We start from the raw sequence: 19,816 nt of genomic DNA, 5'->3' as shown, positions 1-19,816 counted from the left end.
TGAAGCATCTGGATCTTCTTCATCATTCTTGAGATTCTTTAGTTCATTATCTTTGCAAGTAAGTTGCAGAATAATTTCCTCTTTCTCTTTTATTTTCACCCCCTGAGACTCAACAATCTCACGGAGGGCTTTTTTTTTCCTTTTGGCAGAAGGATACATAACTTAACAACTTTTTATGATTCTCCATGAGACGTTCTTGATTCAGGCGATCAGCAGACATTTGATTTTCATAAATATGAAGTAAGCTCAAAAGCATATTTGTCTGTTGATCCTGAGACATTGCATTAAACGAAGGAGTAATAGGTTGAACTGGACCTTGAGGACGATTGAGCCTCATAAATGAAATATCAGGTGGAGGCATCATCATTAGTGTCGGAGAAGCCACCGATGTAGCAGTCGTAGGCCTTGGTATAGTTGATAAGATAGATTGAGTAATCATACCAAGCCTAGGATCCGAAGTAAGCGTGGTCGTCAATGTAAGCTCCGGGGTGCTAGTAGTCAGCGGCACCGCCGGACGTTGACGAATAGACGGACTTGGAGGTTGAACTCCAAATGAGATGCCAGCACCAGCCGACACTCGACTCTTAGACGATCCTTCTTTCACCAATTCCTTCCCTTTCCTTTTGTGATGAGCAGCTATAGCACCAGCTAAAGCAGCTTCAACCTCAGCAGGTTGTAAAACAGGAGCATTACCAGCACCATCATTACCACCATCACCATCATTACCACCATCATCATTCCCACCATCTCATTCCTCACGCTCGGAATCCGAATCATCATGGATCCAGCGATCATTGGGAGGACATTCATAATCTGGATTCGCCAGATGACCAACCAATCTTTTGAATCTAGGAGGAGGATCTTGACGGTACTGCTTCATTCTTCGCATAGTGTATGCCTTCATGTGATCCAAGATAAGTTTATCATTAACATCTGTTGAATCGGTCACCAAATCCCTGATTGCATCGTGAACAAACAGTTGGAAGAAACGACGATACATTAGGAACTTTACTCATCGTTTCCCAAGAATACAATTTTCTTCGAGATGATCAAAGATCATTTCCGAGAAATTGTAACGCTTGTTCAATACTAATGCAAAAAATGCCAATTGGAGCATGATACGGCATTCGTCAAACCCTGCCTTTCGTCCACCAAGGAAATGTATAAGAACGTGTAGTAAGTAATTGTGTTGGGGACACAAGTATGCCTTTTTATACATAGACGCATCAATATCACCAGAATAAAATAGACGTCCAAACAATCCTTTGATCAGCTCTTTGTGGTACTTGCTCGGGTCATCAATAGTGTCATCGAACCACAACACCCTTCGAACAGTCTCAACAGATACTAAACAGGGCTATCATTAACCTCAGCAGCAATGTGGTCCTCTGTCTCCACATATCGAGCAGTATTCCTGTAACATCGAGAAAATTTCAAGCTCAAAATGTAAACCTCCCAAAGTGTAGGGACCAAAAATGTCAAAATTTCAAACCTTAGGACTTAAAATGAAAATTCTGATTTTCTGTCCCTTAGCGATACGCGACGGGACAAAGGAAAAGCTCATCGCGTATCGCGAAGAGCTTCGTCAAACCTTCTAGAAGTGGGTCAACGGCGATACGCGATCATCGTTGAAGCTACGTCATCGCGTATCGCGATAACATGGCTTGACACCTCTAGCACAAGTTCTGCCACGTGTCCACACTCGGCACACCGTTTGCCATGTGTCCCGACACGTGGCCACATGTGGCACGTCGCCCGCCATGTGTCAACACATGGCACATCGTCTGCCACGTGGCAGACCTATATGGTGACTGGCCTGGGCTACTTCACGATACGCGATGTATGCCCAGGAGGCCATCGCGTATCGCGAAGGACTTCCAGGTTTTGCCTATAAATAGCAAGTCCGGGATTCACATTTTCTCATCCCAAATTCAGTATCTCTCTCTAACATCTCACTAGAAGTTCACAACCATTCCATCGACCCACCTCGATAAGCGTGTTCTGATTCATCATTTTCCGTGACAACGTTTCCTCGAAGTTCGTGCCACCCTCCACCGACGTATCGACCAAAAAGGCGTTTGTTATTTTTATACACCATGGCGATGTGTCTCGAAAGGCGTGCCGACAAGTGGTGAAGTTTTGGTGTTCATCGTTTGGCGTGTTGAAAGGAAGTTTGATCAAGAAGGCAAAGCGGCGTTGAAGTGCTGCTCGAGTCATTTGGGTTTCCATAAGCCGACAAAGGTAGGCATAACGCCGAATAAAATAATAATCAAATATTAGAAATGGCTTAAACCTTAAGTCGAGGTTATACTCGATACCTCGATAAAATAAATGAAAACATAACAAAGAAAGAGTAAAAGATATGATTGTGAATATTGATATATATATATATGTGTGTGTGTGTGTGTGTGTGTAAGTATATATATTCTTTGTTATGAAAATATTATTTAAGTAATAATAATTATTCTTAAATAATAAAGAAAAGAAAAGAATACGTTTCTTTGAGAAGAAGAAACGTAGGGTTTTATAAATAAACTAAAGGTTTATAAATTACTTTTAAACTAAAGGTTTTAAAGTAAAAGAGATTTTGAACTAAAGGTTCATCGAGGTGAAGTTTATAAAATAATACTAAAGGTCTTAAGCCGGATTGTATATCCAACTAATAATTGGTTATACTAGTACTATAGGTGCGAGATAGCAACGGGAAAGACCCTCGGACGGTGTTTGAAGCCGATCCAAATAAAAAGGTGAATACGCCCCAACTTTTTACAAACTTGATTTCAAACGAGTCAACGTGTTATATGAAAAAATTTACATGAGACTAAGTGTCTCTAAAACATTTATAAACAAGGGTATAAATACTGGCCTCAGGCTATCGTGTACGTTTGTCTGGATCCTTCCATATGTGGTGGGCACATCACACATGGTCACAATTACGCTCGCTTGCGGGGAGTATGACCTTGTGTATACGTATAGGCACTCAACTAGCCGAGCGCTGCGGTGTTTCGCTGGGGAAACCGAGTATAGAGACTTGAGTTTATAAATTGCATGGTTTTAACTTTATTATCCCTAAGCCACGTTGGCCGAGACCTACGTAGTCTGGAGGGGTGATAAAGTAATGAAAATATTTTTAGCGTCAGCATATTCACCAACATTCGTTGCTGACGTATTTTCTTACATTTTGCAGGTGACCAAGGTTAGCGCTTTGAGTGATAAAGTGCTAAAAGATATCCGATAGCTCGGATCTTTTGTTTAAACATAATATAATGTAAATGGTGGTTTTTGTAAAACAAGTAATCTTAAAAACATTAAACGGGAAACTTTTAAATCCCGTCTTTTGAATATGTAAATATTTATAATTTTAATCCACAAGTTTGTAAGTCTTCCGCTATTCAAACGTAATCTGATTTATTTACAATTGTGGTACCAACATAGGTGTCACACGCCTAGGCCGTGGTCTGGGGTGTGACAAGTGTTGGTATCAGAGCCATCGATATTAGCGAATTAGGTATTACAAGATAATACCTAAGATTCAATCCAAGTATAGGAATTACTTGTTTATTTGAAATAGGGATAATATAGGCTGGTAAACCTTTTCTTTCCCTCCTCACTCTAAACCACCCAAATTGTTAGATGTCATTCAAGAGCATGATGGAGAACTTTGTACGCATAGCTAAAGAGGCTGGAATCGCCGTACCTTTTCCCGAAGATAATATGAGTGAAGGCTATTATGAAGCATTCTTCGACCAAGATGTAGAGCATGACTTAACTAAACCTGTATACTACCCCGGAACCAAGCACTATCGGATAAATGTTCCCGATAGCCCACCGAAACAAAGAAGTGAACCACTAAGGCACTCAAGCTATACACACCAACAATACCCATGTACCATCCCTCTGAAGTTCCAACAGAGTATCCATCAGAGATCCCCACATACCAACCATCTGAGATACCACCCTACTACCCATCTAGCAATCCAACATATTTACCACCAAATCCTCACCCATCCTATGCTTTCCTCTCCAATCGACCAATCAAGGAATAACCAAGATCTCCTTCATCTGACTGGATGCAATGCCACTCCGACCAACTAAGATGGCATACTGTAAGCTCTACTTTCAATGCAGTTGACTCCCAACCTAACAACGGTGAAGGGCCATCCCGCAAACCCGAGATGAGGGTGATGATGCCCTATGAAAGTTTCCGAATGCCACCAATTGTGAAGGAGACCGTTCAACTCATGGAGGAAGAGGAACCAGAAGAAGAAGAGGACCCTGAGGAAGAGGAAGATCTGGAAGAAGAATCTGAGGAAGAACAAGAAGAAGAACACCCTAATAATCCCAATGAGATGTCAACACCGATGGCGGAATCATTCACTTCCCAAAATCCAAGCTACGGTTCTGTTGACCCCTATGTTCAATACCTCGAGAAAACCAAGAACCAAGCTTCATCAAGTTTTCCACATTTTCAAGGTACGATCCCAACGGAATAAGAGCAAGCCAATGAAATTCGAGAACAAAACAAAGCTGCCGAAGCTTTCTTTCACTACTCATCCGACGTGACCACCTCCCCGTATCCAGAACCAATAAATCAATATGACATGGTGACTATGGGTTACCGCAACCCTCCTCCAAGATATGGATACCCAAACGAAATCCTGTAGTAACAAGAGGAACACTTGGATCGCGCCTTGCATGAGTTGGACGGATTAAGAAAAAATATGACCATTGATGGGAAGAAAAAGAAGAAGATAGGAGAGACGCTTCTTCGGAAATGCAACAAGTTAACCGAGGTGGTGAGGAAGTTCATGAGATATTGACGAGATGATGGAGAAGGATGTGATGTAGAAGTTGCGTGTGTAATGTAACCATATGTGTTACGTGTTATATGTGTAACAAAATAATGTTGAGACGTTCTTAAATAAAGATAGGATAATCAATATATATATCTATCAAACAATATATATATATATATATATGTATGTATTGTAAAATAAAAATATATATATATATATCCTTTTGTGATATATATATTGATGTGAAATAAAATATGTGTTTAATAAGGGAAAGTTTGTTAAAACTTCAGTTAACGACATATTGAAAAGAAAAAGATAATGTCTGAACAAAGTAACAACATAGAGAATGCTCGAAAAGAAAAAGAAATAAGAAAGAAAAGGGGAAAGACCCCGAGAATAAACAAGATGAACCAATTCCCGAAAAATATATAAGTCAAATACAAAAGATGATAAATGATGCGGTTAGAGAAGAATCTATAGCGATATCTCAATCGAAATACTCGAAACATTCTCAATCTGTTAATCTTTCCCATAAATCCATAAAATCTCATCCGAAACCGTCTCGTGTCGAAGAAAGTGTTCATGAATCGAATGCTGATGGCGAAATCCGTCAAGATTCAAGAAACTAAATATTCGAGGCTGTTCTTTCAAAGATTTCAAGTATTTCGGTCCAAAGGAATTTTACGGAGATAAGGGAGCTATCACAACCATTCAATGGCTTGAGGAGATGAAATCTATTGTCATAATAAGCAAGTGTTCAAGACAAGAAATGATACAATACTCTGCGCAAATGTTTATTGGCGAGGCGTTGGAGTGGTGGAGCACACTGATTTTGAGTAAGGGACGTCAAGTTTTATACGATCTTTCTTGGGAGGAATTTAAGGCGATGTTGATGGAAATATTTTGTCCCATGCATGAAACCGACCAAATTCAAACTAAGTTCCTTAATCATAAGGTCATGGGACAAATCTCCGTGAATACAACACAAAATTTCATGAGTACTGTCGTTTGGTTCCCCAGCTGGTTAAACTTGACTCCAGCAAAGTCACAAGATACATATGGGGACTGCCGCGGGAAATCCGCAACATGGTGAGGTCTCATTTACCTCAAACTGCTGACTCTGCAATGGAATTAGCTGGTTACCTGATGGGCGGAATGATCCGCAACAAGGAAGAAGACAAGAAGATTACAACAACAACCGCTCAAGGGAGAACAGGAGGAAGCACCAACTACAAAGGCAAAGGCACAAACCAAAGTCCATCTGGGTTTAACTCAAGTGCTCCATTCTGTAGGATTTTCCGAAAGCGCCACCGAGGGAAATGCCGACATGCCTCAACAACCGTGTGTGAATCATGCCAAAGACCGGGCCACGCTGCTGCTGACTGTTGGAAGAAGAAGATGACGTGCTACAATTGCAAGGATATGGGGCATCTAATTTTCGAGTACCCAAAGAACAAACCCGCGACTGGTGGTGCAGGTGGAAGTGGCCAGAACAAGAAAGGAAATGCAAGAGTCTTCGTACTCGACACGAAAAAGGCCGCTGACATGCCGGAAACCATCACCGGTACGTTTTTAGTCAAAGACACATATGCTAGAGTTTTGTTTGATTCGGGTGCCAATTTGAGTTTTATAGATTATAGATTTTGTAGTCTATTAAACGAACCTTTAACAAAGTTAAATAAAACTCTAAGCGTCGAGACTGCTAGTGGCGAAATCATTAAAATCTCTGAAGCCCTTGAAAATGGAAAAATTCTCTTAGCTAGTTATATTCTGCCTATTCAATTGTTGCCTATGACTCTTGCTGGTTTTGATATTGTACTTGGTATGGATTGGTTGTCCAGCAACCATGCTCGTATCATTTGCAATAGCAAAACTGTCGAACTTCAAGCCCCCGATAAACGAACCATTCAAATTGAAGGGGACAAAGAAGCTTGCCAAGTTAGCATAATTTCCATAATTAGAGCTAACAAATGTTTAAATCAAGTATGCTTAGCATTCATGGCCTACGTCACTGAAGAATCCAAACCAAAGGAAATAAAGGACGTACATGTAGTCTCTGACTTTCCTGATGTCTTTCCCGACGAACTTCCTGGAATTCCTCCTGATCGTGAAGTAGAGATTATGATCGATCTTATTCCCGGTACTGCTCTGATCGTAAAAGAATCATATCGTCTTGCTCCGACCGAAATGAAGGAATTAAAGAAGAAACTCGACGAGCTTCTCGAGAAAGGCTTCATTCGACCGAGTTCACCACCATGGGGAGCGCCAATTCTATTCGTCAAGAAGAAGGATGGATCTATGCGTATGTGTATCGACTATCGTGCGTTGAAAAAAGTCACAATCAAGAATCGTTATCCACTCCCTTGAATCGATGATCTTTTTGACCAACTTCATGGTGCTAGCTTCTTTTCCAAAATCGACCTTCGTTGTGGCTATCACCAACTCAAAGTTCAATCCGAAGATATTCTGAAAATCGCTTTCCGAACAAGTTATGGCCATTATGAGTTCACTGTTATGTCATTCGGACTTAATAATGCGCCAGCCGCGTTCATGGACATGATGAATCGAATCTGCAAGCCTTACTTGGATAAATTTGTTATCTTATTCATCAACGACGTACTTATTTATTCTAAGTCTAAGGGAAGTCCACCTCCGAACCTTACTTGAATTACTTAGAACCGAGAAGTTGTACGCCAAGTTCTCAAAATGCGAGTTCTGGTTGCACGAAGTGCAATTTCTTGGACATGTCATAAATGTGAATGGTATTCAAGTCGATCCCGCTAAAATCGAAGCCATCTCGAAGTGGGAAATTCCAAAGTCACCAACCGAGATCCGAAGTTTCTTGGGTTTGGCCAGCTATTATCGAAGGTTCATTGAAAATGTTTCTCGTATAGCTGTTCCCCTAACTTCCTTGACTCGTAAAAACATTAAATATGAATGGGGAACAAAGCAACAAGAGGCATTCGATATACTCAAACAAAAACTCACCCAAGCACCTATACTGGCCTTGCCAGAAGGTACTGAGGATTTTGTTTTCTTTAGTTACGCGTCCCATTCCGGTTTGGTATGTGTACTAATGCAACGCAAGAAAGTAATCGCTTATGCCTCTCGTCAACTCAAGGTACACGAAAATAACTATACAACTCACGATCTAGAGTTAGGCACTGTAATCTTTGCACTTAAGATATGGAGGCACTATCTCTATGGAGTAAAGTTTATCGTGTATACCGATCATAAAAGCTTAGAGCATATCTTCGATCAAAAAACTTAAAGCATATCTTTGATGGGCAAAGCGAAAGGACAATTCAAACTTTGGAAGACATGCTCCGCGCTTGTGTGATCGACTTAGGTGGAAGTTGGGATGACCACTTACCCCTAATGGAATTCTCGTACAACAATAGCTATCACACAAGTATTCAAGCCGCACCATTCGAGGCGTTATATAGTCGTAAATGTAGAACTCCCGTATGTTGGTCTGAAACCGGAGACAATCAATTATCTGGACCCGAGATAGTCCAAGAAACCACCTACAAAATTCTTCAAATCCGAGAATGACTTAACACGGCACGTGATCTCCAAAAGAATTATGCCGATGTCCGTCGTAAGCCGTTGGAATTTAATGTTGGTGACAAAGTTCTTTTGAAAGTCTCGCCCTGGAGAGGCGATGTTCGATTCGGAAAGAAAGGAAAGCTAAGTCCTCGATTCGTTGGTCCCTTCGAGGTACTTGAATGAATTGGTACTATTTCATACCGTCTGCTACTGCCCGAGGAAATGCAAGGGATACACGATGTATTCAATGTCTCAAATCTGCGAAAATGTTTGGCTGACGAATCTCTATCCATGCCTTTAAAAGATGTTGAAATAAACGGCGATACGCGATCATAGTTGAAGCTACGTCATCGCATATCGCGATGACGTGGGCTGACACCTCTGGCACAAGTTATGCCACGTGTCCAAACGTGGCACACCGTCTGCCACGTGTCCCGACACGTGGCCACACGTGGCACGTCGTCCGCCACGTGTCAACACGTGGCACACCGTCTGCTATGTGGTGCCACGTGGCAGACCTATATGGTGATTGGCCTGGGCTACTTCACGATACGCGATGTATGCCCAGGAGGCCATCGCGTATCGCGAAGGGCTTCCAGGTTTTGCCTATAAATAGCAAGTCCGGGATTCACATTTTCTCATCCCAAATTCAGTATCTCTCTCTAACATCTCACTAGAGGTTCACAACCATTCCATCGACCCACCTCGATAAGCGTGTTCTGATTCATCATTTTCCGTGCCAACGTTTTCTTGAAATTTGTGCCACCCTCCACCAACGTATCGACCAAGAAGGCGTTTGTTATTTTTCTACACCATGGCGATGTGTCTCGAAAGACGTGCCGACAAGTGGTGAAGTTTTGGTGTTCATCATTTGGCGTGCTGAAAGGAAGGTGACGAGAAAGGAAGTTTGATCAAGAAGGCAAAGAAGGCAAAGCGGCGTTGAAGTGCTGCTCGAGTCATTAGGGTTTCCATAAGCTGAAAAAGGTAGGCGTAACGCCGAATAAAATATTAATAAAATATTATAAAAGGCTTAAACCTTAAGTCGAGGTTATACTCACTCGATACCTCGATAAAATAAAAGAAAACATAACAAAGAAAGAATATAAGATATGATTGTGAATATTGAAATATATATATATATATATATATATGTGTGTGTGTGTGTAAGTATATATATCCTTTGTTATGAAAATATTATTTAAGTAATAAATAACTATTCTTAAAAGAAAAGAAAAGAATATGTTTCTTTGAGAAGAAGAAACGTAGGGTTTTATAAATAAACAAAAGGTTCATAAATTACTTTTAAACTAAAGGTTTTAAAGTAAAAGAGATTTTGAACTAAAGGTTTATCGAGGTAAAGTTTATAAAATAATACTAAAGGTCTTAAGCCGGATTGTATATCCAACTAATAATTGGCTATACTCGTACTATAGGTGCGAGATAGCAACGGGAAAGGCCCTCGGACGGTGTTTGAAGCCGATCCAAATCAAAAGGTGAATACACCCCAACTTTTTACAAACTTGATTTCAAATGAGTCAACGAGTTATATGAAAAACTTTACCTGAGACTAAGTGTCTCTAAAACATTTATAAACAAGGGTATAAATACTGGCCTCAGTCTATCGTGTAAATTTGTCTGGATCCTTACATATGTGGTGGGTACATCACACCTGGTCACAATTACGCTCGCCTGCGGGGGTATGACCTTGTGTATACGTATAGGCACTCAACTAGTCGAGCGCTGCGGTGTTTCGCTGGGGGAACCGAGTATAGAGACTTGAGTTTATAAATTGCATGGTTTTAACTTGATTATTCCTAAGCCACATTGGGCCGAGACCTACGTAGTCTCGAGGGGTGATTAAGTAATGAAAATATTTTTAGCGTCAGCATATTCACCAGCATTCGTTGCTGACGTATTTTCTTACATTTTGCAGGTGACCAAGGTTAGCGCTTGGAGTGACGAAGTGCTAAAAGATATCCGATGGCTCGGATCTTTTGTTTAAACATAATATAATGTAAATGGTGGTTTTTGTAAAACAAGTAATCTTAAAAACATTAAACGGGAAACTTTTAAATCCCGTCTTTTGAATATGTAAATATTTATAATTTTAATCCACAAGTTTATAAGTCTTATGCTATGCAAACGTAACTATGATTTATTTACAATTATGGTACCAACATAGGTGTCACACGCCTAGGCCGTGGTCTGGGGTGTGACAATTCCAGAATTGTCGAACAATACTGAAACGAACATCAGGATTTTTTGGTGACAGCATAATGAATCCGAGAACGACGTATGAATGCTATCATTGATCCAAACACATCCTCATCCGGAAAATTTGTATCGAAAAAAGTACAGATATTATGCCTTTTATCATATGGAAGCAAAGGAACATCCGGATCTGGTTGTTCTTATGGTGCAGCAACGGGAGGATCTTGAGCCATTGAACTGTATAATCAAACCCGAGAATTAGTGATAATAAGTAATAATAAAACTCATAAAATAATTAAAAGTTTAAAATAACAAATTCATAGAACTTTTAATTTTAAGAATATAATAACTATGTCATTAGTTTAAAAATCTGATTCGTTATAACGAATGGCAATTCGTTATAACAAAAACAGTTACTTCGCTATCAAGTAAATGGTTAACGAATTAGGACTAACGAATTACTATTAAAAATAACGAATGCAAATATGATTCGTTATAAATATTGAGTCGTTATCCTGATTCGTGTGAATTGCATAACGAATTGGACACGAATAAGTTCCAATTCGTTAAGCATAACGAATGGCCAATTTAGCTTAATGTCTGACTCAATTGGTCAGGGTCAAAATTACCAAGAACCTAAAAAAGTCAACATTACAATCGAAAATAGATACAAAGATAATCAGCAATACAAAGCCAAACCAATTATCACAATGGATCTCAGAATTGTATTACGATTACAATGACATCAATATGATGTTTCAAAACATGTAGTAAACTGGTTAGATTAAGGTTTACGAAAACCTCTTAAACCCGGTAACTTATTCACATAATTAAACCATCAAACCCTGGTAACTTTTGACGTAAATCATGAAGGTATGATCGTCTATACCTTAGGATCACAAATATATAAACAAAACACCGAAATTCGAAGGTCAAAAATTCTGAGAATATGAGCAGAGTAACAGTGTAAGTGGGGAGATGAAAGGTGAATAGTGTGACGAATCATCTTCACAAAACCCTATATAATCTGACGTGACACGTTTTTCAATGTAACGAATCATCTGATTCGTTTGAATTTTGAAATAACGAATCAGTTGATTCGTTATTCTTAAGTTAACACGTGGCCTAACGAATTACAAGTAATTCGTTAAAAACTTAACGAATTAGAAGCCATTCGTTAATTCGCTATCAATAGCCTTAATTCGTTATCATTTAACGAATCACATGTAACGAATTACATTATGTAATTTTAACTTAAATGAATTAAAATAAATATTAATTAAATAATAAACCCAATTAACTTAAATGAATCACCGAGAACCCATATCTCGATGATCGAATACCCTAAAGTGTTTTACGCTTTGAAACACTTAACTTAATAATTAAATGAATTAAATGAATTAACTTATATTTGTAACCTTGTACATGAAATATAAGTGTCTATCAAACTCACCTAAACCAACCATATCATTATCACCCTTATCTTAGTCAACCCTATCATCAGACGATTTCTTGGTTTCTTTTGCTTTGTGTTGTTCGTTGTGTTTCAATTAAAACGTCGTAACTATCATTTAGCAATATATATGAGGAAGCTCTTGTTACATAAAAACCCATATCAACTATTGTTTCTTCCAATAAAGTTTTGTCGTTCTAACTTCGCAAATATAACATATATTTTCAAAACTTAACGGCTTATAACCGATTACCGCAAATTTTGTTTGCTTAATTAAAAATCATGGCTATGAATCTGTTTGGGATTATAGTAACTAATAAAAGTCGTATACCAGGCTTTACTCTCTAATAAAGAAATGTGTTTCTCAAATCTATACAAGTTACCAAAATGACAATTTACTTTCCCATATGACAAGATTTCAGCTATAATTTAACTCCTCAAGCTTAAATCAAGATTTCAATCCCATAACGGTTTTCAAATCATTATTTATTTCATATTATTATTTCATACCTAAATTATTAACAAGTATTTGCAAGATTTTAAACCAACTGTTTGTTTCCATTAAGTGTGTTAGTAAACATTCTTCCACTTACATTTTATTTACAAAATTTTCTTTTTTAAAATTCCTGTTAAAAATTAAATTTGCTTACATAACCCGCATGATGGGACGAATTATGTGGATCACTCGACGACCTAAGTAATTATGGATGCATACGTAATTACCCAAGTCCTCGTGTGAAAATCATAAGCGCGTAAGATCGTGTGTCATAACCAAGAACCGGGAGTGTTTTTGGAAAACGGTACAAATGCGAAAGCGATAAAGGCATGGTTGATACGCCGCCGATACTTCCTATATATAAGTGCTCTCATCGTACTTTCGTTTGGAGCGTTCTTCGAGTCACATTAAGTTCTAGGTTATGGTGGTTTCTGTTAATTTTCTTGTTGTCATTCTTGTGTCAGTAAATTCTTATAAGTTATCTCCATAGTCTTAAAATAATAGTATAAAATGTTGTGGTATTCCTTAATTTCGGGACGAAATTCCTAAAAGTAGGGGATACTGTAACATTTCGAAATTTTGTCTATTATTTTAAAACTTACAATTTAATTCATATTATAATTATAACTGAGTTCGTGTTCATATTGGAGTTTGTAAACCCGACTCAACATTTTTAGAAACTTATTTAATTATTATATAATATTATTATATACCTCGATCATCAATAAATCGATGTTCGTCATATTATAATGTCGTTAAGAAAAACATAAGGGGTTCAAAACGATTTTTCGTAAAGTCGTTATGCATTTTAAAAACCTTTAAAACCCATATTAAAGTTTGATTGAAACTTAAGGGGGTTGTTTTGAAAATATAATATATATATATATATATATATATATATATATATATATATATATATATACAAACTCTAACCCTAACCCATTTTAAAACAACTCAGCAGCCCCCTTTCCTTCTTACCTCTTCCGGCGCCGTTTTCCGGCGACCGGCGACACCGGCCACCCTCCTCCCCGTTCTCGATCTCCGGCTGTATCATCCTCTTTCCCCTAGTCCGTAACTCCGATGCCACCACCCTCTCTTTCCCTCCCTCGGCTTTCCGGCAGCCCTCTCCGGCGGTCGGAGCGGCGGCCTGGTAACCCCTCACCCAAAACCGAACCCCTTTTCCTTGTCCTTCGCGTTTTTCCGGTGAGCCACTTTTTCCGGCAACCCTTTTTCCTCTCCTGGTCGCTTTTCCAGCGACCGGAAAACGGCCCCTCTCTCTCTCTCTCTATCCTTCTCTCTCTATCTCTCTCCCTCCGACTTTTGTCCTTCGTCTCCGGTGGCTTCGGCTCGGTTTCTTCCCGGTGTAAAGCCATGGCCATATGAACATCTAATAGGTAAATTAATTTAGGCTTTGGTGCTATCAGTTTTCATATAACGATTATCAGATTTAAATTGTTAATGATCGGTTAATTTATCGGTTATAATCTTTGAAACATGTTGGATGGGTATGGAGTTGCTTTGAATTGGGGAAAAGATGAACAACCGGGTAATGGATATATTAATTCCTTATGGGTTTGATTAACAATTGTTATCTTGGTTCAGTTGTTTGTACGTTAGTTGTTGAACTATAGGTCACGGGTTCGAGTCTCATCTTAGACCGGTTTGGTATTATTTTCATACTTAACAAATTATTGTTACTATTAATACTAATATCACTACATACAAATTATTATTAGTATTATTATGTTTTAACTTATTATTATATTTATTTACTATTATTATTATTATTATAAATATTAAAGTTGTTATTATTATTATTTAAGAACATATTATTATTATTTATTAAAATCATATTTTTTTCATTAATTATTAGTAATAATAGTATTATATTTATTTTGTGAACTCGTTTAAAAATCGAACCAACATCGAGTATGGTATCATTATTGCTATCAATATTTATTATTATTATTATTATTATTATTATTATTATTATTATTATTATTATTATCAACACTTTAATTAATACTAAGGTTATTATTCTTTAATTATTATTATTAGTATTATACTATATTAGTATTGTTAATAATAATTATTTTTATTATTATTATACTATATTAGTATTACTAATAATAATTATTGTTATTTTATTAGATCATTAATATCGATATTGTTAAAGTTTAATATTATATTATGCTTCAAACCGTTTAAAAACCGAACCAACGTCAGACATGGTTATCATTAACGTTAACATACTCATTTAAGGGTTTCATAGTTATTATTCTCTTAACAAAATATTACCACTACATTAATCAATAATATTAATTAATAATATTTTTATAAACTTTATTATCAAATCATTTTATAAAACCAATCTTTTGATTTAAAATCCATTAATTTCTATTTTATATTATTTTTAATCATTAAAGCAATAATTTAATATAATTTTATTTCCATTAGCGATAAAGGGTAATTTCCAAACGTTAACAATATAACCGATATTCGATTAAAAACCGAACCTCTCATTATAGTTCAATATATGATATCAAGTTTGGTTCTACTTTCACGAAATATCAATGTTAATATTATATTATTTGTTCTATTTAAGGTGTTTGTCGTTTCAAGTCGGATCCGTTCTTTCTCGTTCGCTAGCTTGTGCATTATTTTATCTCTATCTATTATTCTCGGTATATCAATCGAGGTGAGTACTTTCATACCCCGTTTTCCATCTTTTTTTGGGGGTGACATTTCATAAATGCTTATTTACTTGAATCTTAAACCACAAACGTTATTGTATACTTTACTTGAATAATTGCTCGATTTGGTGTTCTATGATTCTATATCTATGTGTTTATCGCTTTTGGTTGGTTGATTTATAAATCCTAGACTACTTGGCATCCCCTTGTAGCAAGGTGTCGTTAGCGTAATGTAATTAACGATAACTATAAAATCCTAGACTATCTGGTATCCCAGTACCCGTTTGGGGAATGTCCAGTGCCAAAGTCACTGAATGTGTAAGTCGTCAATCCCTAAAACGGACTATTGGGTTACGGGTGGTCATTTTACTAGAGGTTTATAATCTACCCTTGTGTGATTCCTGTTGAAGTATATACTCGAGGGGTGGGTGCAGGGCGGAAGATTTGAAATTTTAAAGCAGACTCCCTATTCATTATATAGAGAAGATTACCAAGATTCCATGATCCGCCGTCGAACTTATTCCAAGAGAGCTCGGATCGAATCGGTATTGCTATCCGAGCTCTCTTATTTAATTGCTCATTGAATGAGCATTCTCAATATTATGCCTTGAAGAGGACTCGAACCTCCACGCTCTTTAGCACGAGATTTTGAGTCTCGCGTGTCTACCATTTCACCACCAAGGCATCTTGAAAGTGAATCGTATTCCATGAATATGATATCTATCTAGTGTGATGTATGGAATAGTTTGGTGTCGTTAACGTAATTCTATTAGCGATATCTATTTATCCAAGCTATTGTTTTATTTATCGTTTCGTATACAAGTTTTGTGGCTTTTTTTCTTACTATATGCTCAAACTTATGAATTTCTCACCAACCTTTTTATGAAATGTTACAGGTTTGCATCTTGGTTGATTTAGCATTGTGAAGTAACATTATCAAGACCCTTAGGATTTTAGTGAAATTTAGGATTTTAGTGAAATGAACATCATCTAATTGCCATATTTTGTGATATCTTGGTAAGGCTATCTTATGAGTATTTGTTATGTGTACATGATTTGATTATTAAATGAATGATTGTTTATTGTCACCAACAGTACTTTCTGAGCTATGAGTAATCTAGTTCGCACCCCGACATTCCGCCAGCTCCACCGGTCAGGGTGTGACAGTTTTATTTGTAAATGAACGATTATCATGCATTTGACCCGAATTCACGGGTATGGGTCTCACCAAACCCGGATATTTCTTAAACATGTTATAACATCTTATTGAATTAAAAGTTAATTTCACCAAATATTTGATATGAAAATCCTATAAAATAGAGATTTAATGAAAACTAATATCCTGTTTTTTTTTTTAAAAAAAATATTATTTATAATTAAGAATTTTATCGTAAAAAAATAAGCGGGTCATGTATCTCTCTAAACTTGATAACTTTTAAACTAGGTTATAACATCTCATTTATTTGTAAAACTTTTTTTTTATCAATTATTAAGTATATTATTAAATTTATTTTAATAAATAACTAGAATTTTGACCCTCACGCGCTACGGCGGGAGCACATTTTGTTAACAACGTATACGTTAAGTATATCAATGCGGCGAGAGCACGTTTTGTTAACAACGTATATGTTAAAGCATATCAATGCGGCGAGAGGACGTTTTGTTAACGTATATGTCAAGTATATCAATCTCCCATAACCGTTTAAAAGTCAGGTTCGTGTCCCTTCAAAACTCTGATTATAGTAAAATATTTGGTCATATTTAACCTTGGTGATCTTAATCCAAACTAACATGCAACATAAAACCCAAAACAACAGTACAAATCAAACACTTTTCACAAACATGTACAAAAACACCGCCACTATTAATAGTAACATCAAATTAACTCAAAACAAAAGAAATTCAAAGAAACAAATCAAGCTCCGAAAAGAATGAAAAACAAATACACTCTTGTTTAAGAAAAACACCACCTCTCAGACGAACATAGGCTCATCATCACTGAGTTATCGTGGGTAAGTAGGCTCAGAAAACTCCAATGTATCATCATGGCTGTGAACATAGATAAATTATCATCATCAACTTAGAAAGATGGCAGCCGGAGCCGCTAGCAACACCCAGTCGGATTCTCACCATCGAGTTGAAGTAAAAGGTTTAAAGTGAGAAACGGAGAACATAAAGCGCCGCACATTCCGGCGTCGCCGTTGCTGGTGGGGCAACGACCATCTCTTTGGTTCTCTCTCTAGAACCCAGCCTTGGTCTCTCTCTAGATAGACAGCCGCGGATCCAATGCTGCCTATAATCATCAACGACAGCCATGAATGAATTTTTTGTTTTATTTTCAATACAATCGCAGTTCAAAAATGATGAACTTGAAAGAACTCATAATGGCATCTGCAAGCTACGGTTGTTGCAATTGTTAAAATTATCAGCTCCTTATCTAAACATATATTCTATATTAATTGGTGCAACAGTACTAATGCCCTTTGTTTTTGGGTGATAATGTTGTCTTTTGTTTTTCTAAGGATTGAAGTGAACAATTTTGTATTGCAATGACCAGAAATGTATATTTACATTTTTCATAAATAGTTATAGTAGTATCATTCATGTATTTTGTTTTAATTTTTGTTTTATAAGTTAAATTTTGGCCTTATGGATTTAAAAAATCAGCGGTGTTGGAAATATCTATACAGCAAAAAACCACATACCCACATATTGATTTTATATGTTCAAAACTAAATGTATTTGTTAACTAAGATAATTTTTTGAACCCATAATCTAAGAAATCAACACCCACGTGAGCCATGATTCAAAAACCAAAATCTAACAATTGAATTCATATGAGTAATGAGTTTGGGTCAACAAAATTGGAAACCATTACCTAGGACATCAAGCAGCTTGTTAACTCCACGCAAAAATCTGAAAATTAAAGCAATCAACAACCCTTGGGAGCCCTAATTCGAAAAGCAAGAAGTAAGCAATCGCTTCATATGTGTTGAACCCTAAACCTTAAATCAACATACATAAATGATTTACCTAAATATCGTTTCCTTCTTCGTTTTGCCGACTGGAATCCGTCAATCGCCAGCCCGTAATGGTGGGGCAACGCTCGTCTGTTTGTTTTACTCTATAGAGCCTAGCTTTTGTTCTTCTCTCTAGATAGACAGCCACATACCCGGTGCTACCTATAATCAATCTATGGAGTCGCCGGATGAGTGGACAGAAACAGAGAGAAGCTTGAAGTTGTAGATGAAGACGAGAGAGAGAAGTGAGATGAGTAAAAGGTAGTGGGTGGCAGTTAACAACAGCCGGCAATATGTGCTTTACGTAGTTGTAACTTACGCTTAAAAATATGTAGGAGTAGAACAGTACTAAAATAAGAGAACAAAAACTTGTGAATTAATATATATATATATAATAGTAATAACAAAAAAATATATATATGTTGTGAAACCACCGACGATTTTACAAGTTGTATAACATGTTTTCACATTTGTCAAAAGTCTTGGCCACATGAACACTCCACATAAGTGTTATGAAAGTGTCGGTAAGACACATCCATGTGATGGATGCCAAATTTTCAATCCCAACTATATGAACATGTCCCATAAATAGTATTACCTTTTTGTATATATATATCTACCTTTGTAATTTAAGTAGACACCATCAAAATTTACTGAATCATACATTTTCTTATTCTCTTGTTTTGTTATCTTCAAGTTCTCATATTACACTAATAATATTGTTATAGTTAGAGCTAATATTATAACACGTTATCAGCACGAGCCGCTTATATCCTAACCAAGAAAGGTAATAGACACAAAGGTATCTACATAAGTATCATAAACACTTCTTTAATTATGTACATTAGATATATATCTATGCATATACATATACTAACTAATATACTGAGTAATAGAAATAATGTGTATAAACATTGTTATTAAAATTTGATAACTATTCTAACTTTTATTTATATATGCATACTAATATCTCATTTAGAAGTTAGATTTATTTACACTAACAATTCTATTCTTATTATTGTGCATACTAATTATATATTTTAAAAAAATAAACTGTATTTAATATCTTATTTATTATCTTACTTTAAAATAATTAATATTATATATTATATATATATACACACACACATACAAACGGTAATGTTACCGTTATAAACGGTAATGTAACCGTTGTAAAAAGGTTATAAATTTTCACTATAAATAACCAATCATTAACCCCATTTCATTTACAACAAACATTCTTCTTATTAAATTTATCCAAGATAAAGTTCTCAAAATGATTCACCCGGTTTTGCTGTTGGTCACTATAATGCTTATACTACTTCTCATTCTAATTTTTAATCTCCCATCTGAAGATTTCGGCATTTTCTTTTTCTTTTATATGTTTATAGCTCTACCAATGTATTGTATCTCATTGTTGATTGATATATATGGATTCTAATATTTATCTTATTATTTGCTCTATTATGTTTAGCAACAAAATGTCAAATATAGCAAAACTCGAATTCCCTGCACTCAACATTTCTGGAGAAAATTATATGTCTTGGACAGCAAATGTCAAAAGACATTTAAAATCTATGGATGTGTTAGAAACAATC

The 19,816-nt window shown here is 36.4% G+C and overlaps 1 non-coding gene across 1 annotated transcript; it reads right to left on the bottom strand.

Annotated features, from left to right (window-relative positions):
- Window positions 1-15,801: 15,801 nt before the first annotated feature.
- Window positions 15,802-15,882, bottom strand: TRNAL-CAA (transfer RNA leucine (anticodon CAA)). The gene has a single exon. It is a non-coding gene; the product is annotated as a tRNA-Leu (tRNA).
- Between the last annotated feature and the right edge of the window lie 3,934 nt (window positions 15,883-19,816).

Source organism: Bidens hawaiensis, unplaced genomic scaffold (genome assembly GCF_021521415.1).
Source record: "Bidens hawaiensis isolate Kalapana, Puna unplaced genomic scaffold, B.hawaiensis_p1.1 tig00017860_1, whole genome shotgun sequence".
In the NCBI taxonomy this organism is placed as follows: Eukaryota; Viridiplantae; Streptophyta; class Magnoliopsida; order Asterales; family Asteraceae; genus Bidens; species Bidens hawaiensis.
Note: the sequence above shows the minus strand (reverse complement) of the source record. Positions and strands in the feature narration are given on the sequence as shown.